This window comes from Pelophylax lessonae (genome assembly GCF_965119305.1).
Source record: "Pelophylax lessonae genome assembly, chromosome: 11".
Lineage (NCBI taxonomy): Eukaryota > Metazoa > Chordata > Amphibia > Anura > Ranidae > Pelophylax > Pelophylax lessonae.
In genome coordinates, this window is record NC_138778.1 from 72,095,229 (window position 1) to 72,110,764 (window position 15,536).

Below are 15,536 nucleotides of genomic sequence, written 5' to 3' on the forward strand. Positions count from 1 at the left end.
TTTGCCCCCTTAATGATCAGGCCATTTTTTTGCAAAATGGCACTGCGTTGCTTTAACTGATAATTGCACGGTCGTGCGACGCTTTACCCAAATTAACTTGATGTCCTTTTTTTCCCCACAAATAGTGTTTTCTTTTAGTGGCATTTGCTCACATTTGGGGTTTTTATTTTCTGTGCTATAAACAAAAAAAGACCGAAAAAAAAAAAAACACTATTTTTTACTTTCTGCTATAAAACATTCCCAATAAAAAAAATTAAAATATAAAATTTTCTCTTTCATTCATTGACGGACACCGCTCCTGATAGTCTAAACCATTAGGTTATACTGCCCCCTACAGGAGTAGGACACTAGGCAGAAAAAAAGTCTGGATACTCCAATGGGCAGGCCCAGGGGGTATACTCACTTTCTCTGCTATAGGTACTCAGTTTTTTTTTCTGCCTAGTTAGGAGTAAGGACCTAGTTTCCCTGCTGGGATCTTTGGTCCTAGCAATTTTTTTTCTTTTTAGATAGAAATTTTTTCTCCTGGATTTTTCCTGTCTACAATCAACTGCCAGACAGGGCGACGGGCTGGATAATCTAGATCCAGTGGTCACCCCAGTCTGGCCAGCGAGCGCGCGCAGACCTCATCTCCACACTAGGTCGGCTGCGATATAGTCCCACTGGACGGGGGCTGGCCTGCGAGTTAAACGCCTCACAAAGTATTATGGAAAGATCCGCGCTTAGGATAGAGGAGGGTAGTAGGGTAAGGGCACTAAAAAAGGTCAATCGGCTGCAGCCCACTTCGGAATATAATCCCAAAGGATTATACACTGAATATGCAAAAAAGGAAGGAAGTGTTTGGCGCTGCCAATATGTATGTAATAAATAGAGTGGTTATTAAATTGTTATACCTGGTGTGTTGTTTATGTTGTAAAAGTGCAGTAGTGTAACATAATATCACATAAAACTCATAATCATATAAAACAGCATTAAATAAATTACATGTGATGCTATAACATGTATAAAACACTGTACAAATGAGTAAAACTTGGTGCCTCTCAAGTGCAGGTGAGAAAAGTGATATTGTGGTACGTGCAGTATGAGTGGTAGGCCCCACCCAAACTTAAAAGGAGAAAGAAAAAGTGCCCACAATGATTGAAGTATACAAATGTATATAAAGTGAGCAAGAATAAATGAATAAATAAATATGGTGTAGAAAATCACTATACCGTGAAGCAAGAAAAAAATATATAGATCCTCCAAGAGTATAATCAATATAATAAATGTGACAAAGGATATTGGAACCCGGCAGCGTGAATAAAGTGAACAGTGCCAGGAAGTGATCAACAAAAAGTATCCGCCTTAAAAGGTTCCGAAAGAACGTAATAAAAGTGATCAAAAAATGTAGTGAACCAATAAAAAGGTGCTGAAAAAAATACATATTCAAAGTGTATATATATAAATATAAATGCCTTAAAAGGAGTATATTGCCAATAAAAGTATAAGTCCTCAAAGCCAAATATAGTAAAAACAGTCCAAAGTAGTAGTAATAAGTGCCATAAAATTCTGGTGCCGCGGGGTGGATAGTAGTGGTGTAAATTAGTCAGGTGCTCCCCTATGCCGTGGGTCCGGTGCTCCCCTTTCTAGTAAATACCGAGCTTACCAGAAAGATTTCCCCACACAGGGGTAGAATGCAGGTCGATATTTTTAGGGATCGCTCCCAAGGAAGGGGGGTCCGGTCGCCTGGTTCGCTTAACACCTGGTCCACTTCGCTCAATCCCGTCACACGTGTCCAGAATGAGTAGTGTATATGTTATGGATGTCCCAACCTTATTGCTCCATAATGGCCATCCCAGGACATATGCAAAGAAAATGCCTCCAATAGTGAAGTAACGTTTTAACAATCTTTATTCTATCCAAGTAAAAACAGGTACTCACATAAGTGGCAGCAGAAATATGCAATCATATGCTATAGGAGCCGCAAGGTCCTCTTTAGCGGTGTAGCGATGAGCGGCGTTTGCTCCACCGATATCGTAACCGGCGTTTGCTCCACCGTAAAAATAAGTACCTGTTTTTACTTGGATAGAATAAAGATTGTTAAAGATTATTTTTTTCTTGCTTCACGGTATAGTGATTTTCTACACCATATTTATTTATTCATTTATTCTTGCTCACTTTATATACATTTGTATACTTCAGTCATTGTGGGCACTTTTTCTTTCTCCTTTTAAGTTTGGGTGGGGCCTACCACTCATACTGCACGTATCACAATATCACTTTTCTCACCTGCACTTGAGAGGCACCAAGTTTTACTCATTTGTACAGTGTTTTATACATGTTATAGCATCACATGTAATTTATTTAATGCTGTTTTATATGATTATGAGTTTTATGTGATATTATGTTACACTACTGCACTTTTACAACATAAACCACACACCAGGTATAACAATTTAATAACCACTCTATTTATTACATACATATTGGCAGCGCCAAACACTTCCTTCCTTTTTTGCATAAACGCCTCACGAGGTCGCATACGACTGGGTCTTGACCCTAGTTGCACCTTTGCTCTTGTCCAACAACCCCCCCATTTCGATGAAGAGGGGTTCTGTCTGGAGTGGTGCCCGTCTGGTTCCTGGTATGGTGAGTAGCTGTCTACTCAGGCGCTTAGTGCCTCCTGGGCTTTCCGTCATCAGGCGTCAGTGACGCAGGGACGCAGATTTGCAAGGCGGCCACCTGGTTGTCGGTGCACACTTTCACAAAGTTCTATAAAGTCGATGTGTTGGCATCTAAGAAAACTTCTGTTGGCCGCATGGTTTTGCAGGCTGCTGTTTAAGAGGACCTGATCCTCTTTGAGGGTGTATTGTATTTTTTTGGTTGAGCTCCTGTTTACCTGGTTGGCTATTGTTTAGCCTTAGGAATTCATTTTCCGCTGTTCCCACCCTTCATGTTTTGCATTGCTTTGGGACGTCCCAATGGTTATGAATATCAGGAGCTGTGTCTGTCAATGAACGAAAGAGAAAATGGGATTTTTGACTTGCCGTAAAATCCATTTCTCTGATGTTCATTGACGGACACAGCACCCCCCCCCCCCCCCCCTTCTGTGAAGTTTTAATTCTCCTGACACTGCTTGTAACTAAACCAAAGTGCCTATTGTAGAGAGAGGGAGTTTACCCCCTGGGACTGCCCATGGGAGTATCCAGGCTTTTTTTCTGCCTAGTGTCCTCCTTCTTTAGGGGGCAGTATAACCCAATGGTTAGGATTATCAGGAGCTGTGTCTGTCAATGAACACCAGAGAAATGGATTTTACAGTAAGTCAAAAATCCAATTTTTTCATCAATTTAGGCCAATATGTATTCTGCTACATATTTTTGTTAAAAAAATAATCCTGATAAGTGTGTTTTGATTGGTTTGTGCAAAAGTTATAGCGTCTACAAACTATGGCATAGATTTATGGCATTTTTATTTATTTTTATTGCTTTTACTTGAAATGGCGGTGATTTTTGGTGGGACTGTGACATTGCGGCAGATAAATCTGAGACTAAATGACACCTTTTGGGAAAGTGGTTAATTGTAAAAAATTAAAGTTACTACCAAGCACGTAATCTTTTTTTATTTATGAGGCCTCTCTGCCCCCGAATATACATGCATAGCAACATAAACGCATGCGTTGGGGCATATGTTACATATCGCCACGCACTCTAGAATGAGACAAACCTATAGAGTGCTTTCAAAGTGTCGCCTATGGAAAATATAGGGTACTGATGTTTATTTCATGGGCGCACACACATTTAAGGTTTGACATGTTTGGTATCTATTTACTCAGTGCAACCTTGCCTTTATATTTTATCAAAACATTGGGTAATTTTATTGTGTTTTTGTGACCTAAAATTAACTTTTGTGTGTGTTTTTACTGAAATTTTGTGTTTCCTAGATCTTTGCAGTAATCTAGTGTGGCATCCCTTGAAATTACCTAGTGATGTAACATTGTAACTGAATGAGATAGCTGTCTGATTTTTAAATAAATAAAATAAAAGCCATAAATTACTTATAACTGTCCGCTTCATGGGACTGGCAGGGTAAGTATAAGTAATTTATAGCTTTTATTTTATTCTGCCATTTTATACTCTGAACAGAAAATAAAGATTCAAAGAAAATAAAGAAAATAAAAGTCAACAAAAAAACTGTCTCCTATTTTTTTTAGCTGGCTCCTAGATTCAAAGAAAAATTGTCAAACCCTGCTCTATGCACAGCTATCTGGATCAGCAGTTCCTCTGTAATCGCTTTGGCCGCCATATCCAGACCCTGCTGCACTGGGTGATTGCAGGTATAGCCTGGAATGGGACCTTCCAGGCTATTGGCAGCGGGGACACCAATGCACGGGGCCGGCGGCTCCCCGCAATCGCTCCCCGCTGAGAGAGAAGGACGGGAAGCTGTTGTAAACACAGCAGACCGTTCTTCTCTCTGGAGTGATCACAGAGCGCCTGTGATCCTTCTATATAGGATCACAGGTCTCTGTGATCATTTCAAAAGCCCATTCGCCACACAGTTGGAAACACTCCCCTAGGCTTACATATAACCTCTTGATCACCCACTGTGTTAACCCCTTCCCTGCCAGTGTCATTATTACAGTAACAGTGCATATTTTTAGCACTGATTACTGTAGTAATGTCACTGCCCCCCCAAGTGTAAAATAATGTCAGTTAGTGGTCTGATCTGTCCGCCGCAATGTCGCAGTCCTGCTAAAAATTGCAGCTCGCCGCCATTACTAGTAAAAAAACAAAAACCATAAAAGTGACATAAATCTTTCCCATAACCAGTAGAAGCGATTTTTTTTTTTTTCTTTTTTTTTTTACCAAAAATATGTAGCCGAAAACAAATGTTAAAAATAATTTGATTTTTAATTTTTTTTTTTGGGGGGGGGGGGGAATATTATATAGCAGAATATGAAAAATATAATTTTTTTTTTTTTTTTCCAGAATTGTCGCTTTTTTTGTTTATAGCGCAAAAAATAAAAATCACACAGGTGATCAAATCCCACCAAAAGAAAGCTCTATTTGTGGGAAAAAAGGACGTCTTTATTTGGGTACAGCGTCGCACAACCGCACAATTGTCCGTTTAAAGTAACGCAGTGCCGAATCGCAAAAAATGATCTGGTCATTAAGGGGGCAAATCCTTCCGGTCCAGAACTGGTTAACCGCTTGCCGCCCGCCCGCCGTCATATGACGGCGGAGCGACCATTATCCTGGGCCACCGTCATATGACGGCGGCACTTTAAGCAGGGCAGGCACGCGATCGCGTGCGCGCCGCCCTGCACTGCCGGTGTCGGGGTGTCCCCGGGACACCCCCCCATCACCGGCAGGGGGGAAACAGCCAATGGGCGTGGCTGTTTCCCACGTGATCGGCTGTGTTCCAATGACACAGCCGATCACAATGGAGGTGCCCGGGAGATGACCGCGCATGCGCGATCGGGAGCGCGCAGCGCGGTCATGTCGGTGGCACTGTGTTCCGTAGGAACACAGCTGTCACCGGCGGTAGTAAACAGTCACTGACGGTGACTGTTTACTATGTGATCGGCTGTGAATCCATTCACAGCCGATCACAAAATGTAAACAAAGAGCAGTAACTCACTGTTACTAGCTCTTCTCTCCTCATACAGCTTCCAGTATGAGGGGAGAAGAGCTAGAAATAGTGAGTTACTGCTCTGTACACATGTAACAAAGTAAAATCACAAAAATAAATGTCCCCACACAGTCCTTAGTCCCCCCCAATGTCACCTGTCACCCAACAGTCACCTCATCAGTGCCCAGAAATTGACACCCATAACGTTCACATGTGAGCGCAGCGATCGCGGGCAGAATCACAGCGATTCTGCCCGCGATCCGTAAATCATTGCAAATCGCGGGACGCCTGTGCGTTGCCCCTGATTTGCAATAGCACCCCAAACGCTGTGCGATGTTGCCGCCATTTCCGCCTGCCGAATCGCGATAACATCGCACAAACCTCGCATGACGCCCAAAAAAGGTACAAGAGTTTCTTTGGGGCGTCATGCGTTGTTCGCGCGATGTTACCGCGATTCGGCAGGCGGAAATCGCAGCAACATCGCACAGCGTTTGGGGTGCTATTGCAAATCACAGGCAATGCACAGGCGCCCCGTGATTTGCAATGATTTCTGGATCGCGGGCAGAATCACAGTGATTCTGCCCGTGATCGCTGCGCTCACATGTGAACGTAGCCTAAAGTGCACCTGTCACCGGAGACTGCCATCAGTACCGCCGTGCACCATCGCCCGTCACCGTCACCCATCAGTGACCATCGCCTGTCACCCCATCAATCACCTTCACCTGTCACCCTATCAGTCATCGTCACTTGACACCCCATCAGTGATTGTCACTTGTCACCCCATCAATCATCGTCACGTCACCCCGTCAGTGATTGTCATCTGTCACCCCATCAATCATCGTCACCTGTCACCTCATCAATCATCGTCACCTGTCACCTCATCAATCATCATCACCTGTCACCTCATCAATCATCCTCACCTGTCACCCCATCAGTCATCGTCACCTGTCACCCCATCAGTCATTGTCGCCTGTCACCCCATCAGTCATTGTCGCCTGTCACCCCATCAGTCATTGTCGCCTGTCACCCCATCAGTCATTGTCACCTGTCACCCCATCAGTCATTGTCGCCTGTCACCCCATCAGTCATCGTCACCTGTCACCCCATCAGTCATCGTCACCTGTTTGCCATATACATGCAATTACTTACTGACCGCCTAACGACTATATGCGTCGGCCATTAAAAGCTAAATACTGGGGTTATGGCAGCAGATAGCCCCCATAACCCCGGTATTTTTTGAAACGGCGGGCGGTCGGCTTTCAGATAAGGGTGGTCCCAGTGGCGGATTCGCCACGGAATTACCCTTACGGTGCAGGGGAAGAGGTGCCCCCCCCCTCCTGCCGCGTCCCAGACGTTTTCCCAGCTTACCAGACCCGCCGGCAGCGGGGAAAACTATCCGGTCCCGGATCCTCAGAGACAGGAAGTCGAGTGAGGGCAAGATGGCCCTCACTCGACTCTATGGTCTTGGAGGACCGGAGCTACGTCGAAAGACGTTGCCTAGCAACCGGTTTAAAGGGCCGCTTTTTTTTTTTTTTCTTTTTTTTTTTTTTTTCCTCTTTCAACAATTATTATTTTTTTTTTTTTCTTTTTTAGTGTAGTTGTGAGGTGTGAGGTCTTTTTGCCCATAGATCTCACAATAAAGAGGACCTGTCATGCCTATTTCTATTACAAGGGATGTTTACATTCCTTGTAAGAGGAATAAAAATGATCAAAACATTTTTTTTTTTTAAACTGTGTAAAAATAAAAAAATAATAAATAAAATAAGAAGGAAAAAAAAAAAAATTAAAGCGCCCTGTCCCCGTTAGCTCACGCGCAGAAGCAAACGCATACACAAGTCCCGCCCACATATGTAAACGGTGTTCAAACCATACATGTGAGGTATCGCCGCGATCGTTAGAGCGAGAGCAATAATTTGAGCCCTAGACCTCCTCTGTAACTCTAAGTTAGTAACCTACAGAAATTTTTAAAATGTTGCCTATGGGGATTTTTAAGTACCAATGTTTGGCGCCATTCTGTGAGCATGTGCAAATTTGAAGCATGACATGTTGGGTATCTAATTACTCGGCGTAACATTATCTTTCACATTATGGAAAAAAATTGGGCTAAATTTACTGTTTTCTTATTTTTTAGTTCAAAAAAGGGATTTTTTTTCAAAAAATATGGTGTGATAAAAAATATTGCAACGATCTCCATTTTATTCTCTAGGGTCTCTGCTAAAAAAATATATATAATGTTTGGGGGTTCTAAGTAGTTTTCTAGCAAAAAAAATGATTTTAGCTTGTAAACACCAAGTGTCAAAAATAGGCCCAGTCTTAAAGTGGATAAATGGACAACTTTGTGTAAAGCGCTACTTGGATGTTAGGCATCTGTATGTGGCCAGGCTGTGAAAAAGTGTTACACATGTGGTATCGCCATACTCAGGAGGAATAGCAGAATGTATTTTGGGGTGCAATTTTTGCTATGTACATGCTATGTGTTAGAAATATTGCATAAATGGACAGCTTTGTGTAAAAAAATGTGTTTTCATTTTCTTTCCACATTTTCCAAAAACTTGTGGAAAAAGATTACATATTCAAAAGACTCATTATGCCTAAAATTATACGTTGGGGTGTTTGCTTTCCAAAATGGGGTCATTTTATGGGGGTTTCCATTGTCCTGGTGCTCCAGGGCCTTCAAAAGTGCGATAGGTTGTCAGGAAATGATGTGTGTAATTTGTGCTCCTAGAATGCCGGACGCTGCTACTTGGATGTTAGGCCTCTGTATGTGGCCAGGCTGTGAAAAAGTCTCACATATGTGGTATCGCCATACTCAGGAGGAGTAGTAGAATGTGTTTTGGGGTGTAGTTGCAAGTATACATGTGCTGTGTGAGAGAAATAACCTGTTAATACGGCAATTTGTAAAAAAAAAAAAAAAATCTTCATTTTGCAAAGCATTGTGGGAAAAAATTACAACTTCAAAAAACTCACCATGCCCCTTATTAAATACATTGGAATGTCTACTTTCCAAAAAGGGGTCATTTGGGGGGTATTTGTACTTTCCTGACTTTTTAGTGTCTCAAGAAATGAGATAGGCCTTCAGTACATCAGGTGTGATCAAGTGTGATCAATTTTCAATGATTCGCACCATAGCTTGTGGACTCTATAACTTTCACAAAGACCAAATAATATACACTTATATGGGTTATTTTTACCAAAGATAAGTAGCAGTATACATTTTGGCCAAAATTTGTGAAGAAAAATGACTAATTTGCAAAATTTTATGACAGAAACAAAGAAAAATGCGTTTTTTCACGTATTTTCAGTCTTTTTTTATTTATAGCACAAAAAATAAAAAACCTAGTATTGATCAAATACCATCAAAAGAAAGCTCTATTTGTGTGAAAAAAAGGACACAATTTTTGTATGGGTACAGTGTTGCATGAGTAATTCTCAGTCAAAGTGTGAGAGCGCTGAAAGCTGAAAATCGGTCTGGGCAGGAAGGGGGTGAAAGTGCACTGTAGGCAACTGGTTAAAGAGGTTCTACTCCAAACTGTCAGTTTCAAAATGCAAATGTGTCACTCGCCCTATTTTGGACCTCAAGGTACTGAATGTGAACATTCAGCTCCACAAATTCCAGATTTCATCAACCAGATCTGTTATTGCTTTCAGGCTTAAAAGATGTCTACTTGCATATGTCCCTCCATCTTTCAAGCTCACTAACGCTTCCTGTGTTTTGCTGCACTGTGAGCTTGTGGCTCTTCCATTCAGCCTGCCTTTTGCACCTCATGTGTTTGCCAAGGTGCTGACCCCAGTGCTGGCCTTGTTGCGCCCCTGGGGTATCCCCATTGTGGGTTTCTTGAACAGCCTTCTGTTAAGAGAACTGTCAGGAATCCCAGGACAGCTTGGAATATTTTACTGTGCATGCATTGCATCATCTGTGTGTGTGGGTAGTTGGAGGGGCTGGCTGTGTCTTCATGTGTTTTATTTTAGTTAGTCCCTTGATGTTTGTCATCATGGGACCAGCTGCAAGAACATTGCTGGGTTTGTTGCGGCTGATCTCTAGAGAACGCTAGTGATTCTCTGGAGTAACGAGTATCTTTTTTGTGCATAATCTAGCTATAGAGTTAAGGGGGAGTTAAGAGCCTTTTTAAAAACACTTTGTGCATAGATATTTATCTGGTATGTGAATTGTCTTTTTTGCATAGACATTTTTTTTTCCACAAGAATCTTGTGTAGACTACTTAACTTTGATATAATATATAGACAGTGAAGTTCTATGGTAATTTAGATCACTTTGCGCTTTATTTCAAACACTTGATTGAGAAGTATTTCTGTTTTGCACTCAGGGGTTTATTTAGCTTTCAGTGTTCTATTAGCACTGTATTTCACTGTTTAGAAGGCCTCGTGCACACCAGGCATTTTTACAGCTGCTGTTTTGGGCATCTGATGTTTTTTTAACTGCCTCTAAACTCCCCTGCATGTTACCCTATGTATTCATGTACATATAGGATTCTAGCAGCATTTTGTGGCAGAAAAAAACCCTCCACTGCCAAAACGTTTTGGAGCAGCAGCGTTTTAGCAGAAAAAACACTGACCGCTCTTAAAGCGGTTGTAAACCCAAAAACACAAACCAAAAAAAAAAACCTGCAAGACAAAGGCATAATGAGCTAGTATGCATCGCATACTAGCTCATTATTTATTACTTACCTCAGAACTGAGCTGCCATGATCCCTCGCCGTCTCTTCCGGGTTCGGCGGCCCCGGCACTGTGATTGGCCGGAGCCGCGATGACGTCACTCCCGCGCATGCACGCGGGAGTGATTTTCCGGCAAGCTCCCGGCAAGGGAAGCTGAAGGTCCGCCGGACCTTCAGAGCGCATGCGCCGCTCTCGTTTGCAGCTGCATGCACTTCAAATATCTCCTAAACCGTGCCGGTTTAGGAGATATTAATTGTACCTACAGGTAAGCCTTATTATAGGCTTACCTGTAGGTAAAAGTCAAAAAAAGCGTGATACTACCGCTTTAAACAGTGCTTCAAGCCGGTGCCAAGTGTGTTTTTTTTCTATTTTTTAATTTTAATTTTTTATTCTAAGTGGAGGCCACTGGGGTCCTTAACCAGTTACTAGCTGGGTGTCAAGGAGCAGGCTGGAAAGCTGGCCACCGCGTCCTTCACCATGGATGAGTCATCAGCTGTCAGCGGGGTTCCCTGCTGACAGCTGAATGTGAAAAAACCATTGCCAGCAAAACAAAATTATGAAAAAGACAGCGTGGGGGTCCCCACTCTAAAAAAAAAAAAATGCTTGGGGTCCCACCCCCTCGAAATCCATACCAGATCCGTATCTGAGCATGCAGCTTGGCAGGCCAAGAAAGGGGAGGGATGAGTGAGCCCCCCTTCTGAACCATACCAAGCCACATGCCAGCAACATGACCCCCCCCCCCCATGTAAATGAGCAGTGCACCCCTACTCATTCACCAAAAAAGTGTCAAAAAGTAAATAAAAACGCACACACAATTTTTGACAAGTCCCCCAGTATAGATCTATCGTCCATCGCAACGAACACCGGCCGCCGAACTGAGAAAATAAAAAGAGGTCAGCATCCAATGTGAAGGCTCCCGCCGTCTGAGCACTCCGCCGCTAAATAAACTAAAGGGCGTGGCCACCCCTTGTGACCCCACCCCCTTGTGACGCCATTGCCCCAGCATGCAATGGTTGGATATTTATTAATTTTTTTACATTTTGACGCTGTTTTTTTTTCACAATTTTTTTATTGACGGCAATTTTTTTTTTCACATTCAGCTGTCAGTAGGGAACTCGGCTGACAACTGATGACTCATCCATTGTTAAGGATGCAGCTGCCGCTTCCTAACACCCAACAGTTAGTGGTTCGCCGAAATTAAAAATGCTGGACCAAAACCAAAATTTCAGGATGAACTTGGCAGAAAACTGAAATGGACAGTTTAAAATATTATATATTTTTAAATACAATTCTATTATATTCGACTAATGGTTTTTGAAGCGCTTTTGCAGTAAAAAAGCTCATGAAAAATGCATCCATTTAAATTCTTTGTATGCCTTTACACTGGCCCGTTGTAATTCCGTGTCGGTATACCGCACCTCCCCATTGAAATTGCGGCAAAACGCACCTGTGTTGCGTTTTTGATGCGGTATTTGGGTCACATGACCTATGAAAATCTCAACAAATTTAAGATTTGTTTTCGGTAGCCATTTATCGGCATCTTTTTTTTCTATCAGGAAACACCGATAACCCTATTTTTGGCCGATGATTTTTGCAGCATCCTTACCAGTTATTCACTGGTTAAGGACGCCAGCAGCTTCAGTCCTTAACGCTAAAGCTACTAAACATAGCTTACACACTGCTAAACGCTGGCAAAAAACACTAAAATATTAGCATTTTTATCCAGCGTTTTTTTTTTTTTTTTTGCTTTCTAGTGTGTAAGCCTAAAGCTACTGACCTGGAACCAGTTGAAGTCTGTTATATTTTCACAACTCTAAAGCCTCGTACACACGCACCGATTGTTGGCCGTAAATTTTCGGCCAACGTCCGATTGGCCGATTGTCGGCTTGTTAGTATGATGCTTCCGACAACCGACTGTGACTTTTAGGCCGAACAAAATCTGGTGTGCATGCTATAAAATTTTTGTTGGCCGTCACCAGAACGGCCTATTGTTCGTCAGTCAGTACAGATTTCGGCAGACAAAAGTCAGATGAGCAAGACTGGGCATGCTCAGAGAAGAAAAAACATTCGGAAAGTAAACCAGAACATGACATCACTTCTGAAGTTGGTTGTTGTTGGCCGACAAAATTTGTGTGCAGTCTAGAGCACATTTCAACCAACACAACAACACTGGACAAAAGACGGCCGATCGGTTGGCCAACAATCGGTGCGTGTGTACGAGGCTTAAAGCGGAGTTCCAGCCTTTTCACTCACCTTTCCAACGGTCCAGCGATGCGGCCGCCCGAAGCCTCGATCCTCTTCCCTCTGGTCTCGGCGGCGCCGGCATCACTGCTGTGGGCACCCGGCTGTGACAGTTTGCGGCTTCACAGCCGGGTACCCACTGCGCATGCGCGTCTTGATTGGCCGGCAATCTTCTGGGACCTCTGACGTGTCCCAGAAGATTGCAGGGAGGGAGGGGGAGAGGAGAACTTCCGTTCAGGGCGCCGCGGCGCTCCGAGCGGAAGTGGGAGCGGGTACCTGTCAAAACTAGGTACCCGCTCCCCCACCCAAAAAAATGACATGCCAAATGTGGCATGTCAGGGGGTTAGAATACCTAAAGCGGAAGTTCCACTTTTGGGTGGAACTCTGCTTTAAGGCATCATGCACATGGACGTTTCAGGCATCCCAAACAAACTGCAGGTGTATTTCTGCACCCAGTAGAGAAAGTGGCAGAGTACAACTGCCAACAGTAATGAAGGCCTGTGTGCAGGTATGTGCTGTTTTGGTAAACTAGCACTGAGCAAAAATCCGTGGGGAAAAAAGCGAGTTCAGGGATTAACACCCATGCACATGGGAGAGTTTATGCAGGCACAGTGTATACCTGAGCACAGCCAGCATACTGCCATTCATTACTGTAGACCGCTCTACTCTGCAGCTGTCTCTTTTGGCCCTGGAAATTCTATCACAAATTATGTAGAATGCCCAGAAGCATCCCTGTGAACAAGGCCTTATTCAGAAGTTAAACCAACATGTGCATACATACTGTACCTTGTACTTGCACATTATGCAGATGCTCTAGAGCTCATGTTTCAAACACAAGGCCCAGGGGCCGAACCTGGCCCGCCAGGCCATTTCATGTGGCCCTTGCACCGCTCCTAAAGCTGCGGCAGCCCCCTCATGCATGCCCTCACCTAGTCTCAGCAGTTGACAGCAGAGTGAAGGACAGAACTCCTCCGCCAGATCCTGCACCATTCTGTACAGCCACAGCAGACCCCCCCCCCTCCCCTGTCTCTGCCTCCCCTGGTCTCAGCATTTAGCAGACTCCTCCTCTGGTCATGCTTCAGACCCTGGACTTTTGGCTACGGCCCACAATGAATTGGTGTTTGACACCCCTAGAGACAAGCTCCAGTGGAGCTGCAGATCCAAAGATCCAAGCATAGATATTGCACTGGTGTGAATTGGATGTTTTTTTGGCACAGACTTTTTTTTTTTCCATGAAGATCTTGTTTGGATTGATTCAGTTTGATGCAATATATAGACAGTACAGTTCTATGGTTATTTATTAATGCACTTTAATGAGCTGTATTGCTGTTTTGCACACAAGCGGTTAATGGTTTAGTTTTAAGTTTCTTAATAGCACTGTATTTCAGTGTTTTAGGACCTCGTTAACATAGATGCTTTGGACATCCAGAATAAATTGCGGCATTTCTTTTTTTATGTCTGGGAAAGACAGCTGCATCATATAGCCACCCATAGTAATGAATGGCTGCATGCAGGTATACGCTGTGATACCTGCATACAGCCAACTTACAGCTTTTCATTACTATTGGGGGCTATACTCTGCAGCGGTCTCTCCTGGATGTGGAAGTACTACTGCAATTTACATTGTATGCCCAAATGTGTAAATATGATTCAGAAAAACTGCAAAAACATCCCTAACTGATACAGAAAGGAGACCAAGATTGTGTTCTAAGTGATGAGATGTACCTCCACTGTACTGATGTTTCCAGTCCATGCCCTTTTTTTTTTTGTTACTGTGGGTTAATGATGTACTTGGAGCCTTTCAATAGGCCAAAGAGTGAATTCAATTGGCCACCAATTTATCTGCTTCATAGTGACAGCGTTTCAAAGCCAGTCAAGCTTTAGAACAAGGCAAAACAACAAAAACAGCTGCTAGAGGATGACAGCACAACCACGGAGCAGAATGTAATAGAGCTGTCAAAAACTTAATGGACATAAAGAAAAATATATATTCACCTTTCACGGTCTTAAAATACTTTATCCTTTTAATTTAGTGCCTATTCACAGATAGTGCTCCTGTCATACACTCTTTAAATCAGTGGTGGTCAACTTGAAAATAATAGGGGTCCTCATGTGCAGCCATCGAAACCTAGAGAGGACACATTTTCCTGCATTAAGGTGCATGATGGACTACAATGCACCTCATCACCTGAAAAATGCTTTGTTACATTTATTTGCAGTGTTTCACAATGCACGCTGACAGAAGGAGGATTAAAATGAAACCCATCATTGACGTCAAAACTCCCACTGTTGGTGTCAGTGGATGCAATAATAACTCCAAGCATTGGTGTCAGAGACTGCAATAATAACCCCCAGCATTGGTGTCAGTGGCTGCAGTGTTAACCCCAATCATTGGTGTCAGAGATCTCAGTAATAACGCTCAGCACTGGTGTTATTGGCTGCAAGAACAACCCCCAGCACTGGTATCAATGGCCACATTAAAACGGATCTTCCCTGCGTCTCAGCACCACAAACCAAAGACACTATTTAATTAATTTTTAATATTCAACGCTCCAATCCATTCATGTCTCCATGCTTTATTTTGTTGAGAAATAACTTAAAAAAACACCTTCTAGCAGTTCTGGCTATTGCCATTTTGAGTAAGGGCAGAGGATTCAAGTAACAGTTACTTTCTGGAATCCATCTGCCCTTAGCTCAAGCATGCATGCAGGAGAGTGTGCTTAGCTGGGAAAACCCCTCCTCCCCTCCTGAAGACTCCTGTGATATATGATATAATTTGCCTAGGCTAGAAACCATGAAGTAACTGATAAAATGTAAAAAAAATACTGCTAGCAGCATGAGGATTACAAATAATCAGTGTTGATTAGGAGAGTGAAGTGCCACTTTAATATCTCCCAGCATTGGTGCCAGTTCTCTTCATTTCGCCCCCTCCATCACCACCACCACCACATTGGTGACTCCCCATGTCTTCCCTCTGATGATCAGCTGCATGTTGGGCACCACTAATCCTAATAAAA

At 43.1% G+C, this 15,536-nt stretch overlaps 1 protein-coding gene across 1 annotated transcript in view; it reads left to right on the plus strand.

The window, feature by feature from the left end:
• The window catches only part of ARHGAP23 (Rho GTPase activating protein 23), a 247,147-nt gene that overhangs the window by 33,466 nt on the left and 198,145 nt on the right, over nucleotides 1–15,536 (plus strand). The window lies entirely within an intron of this gene.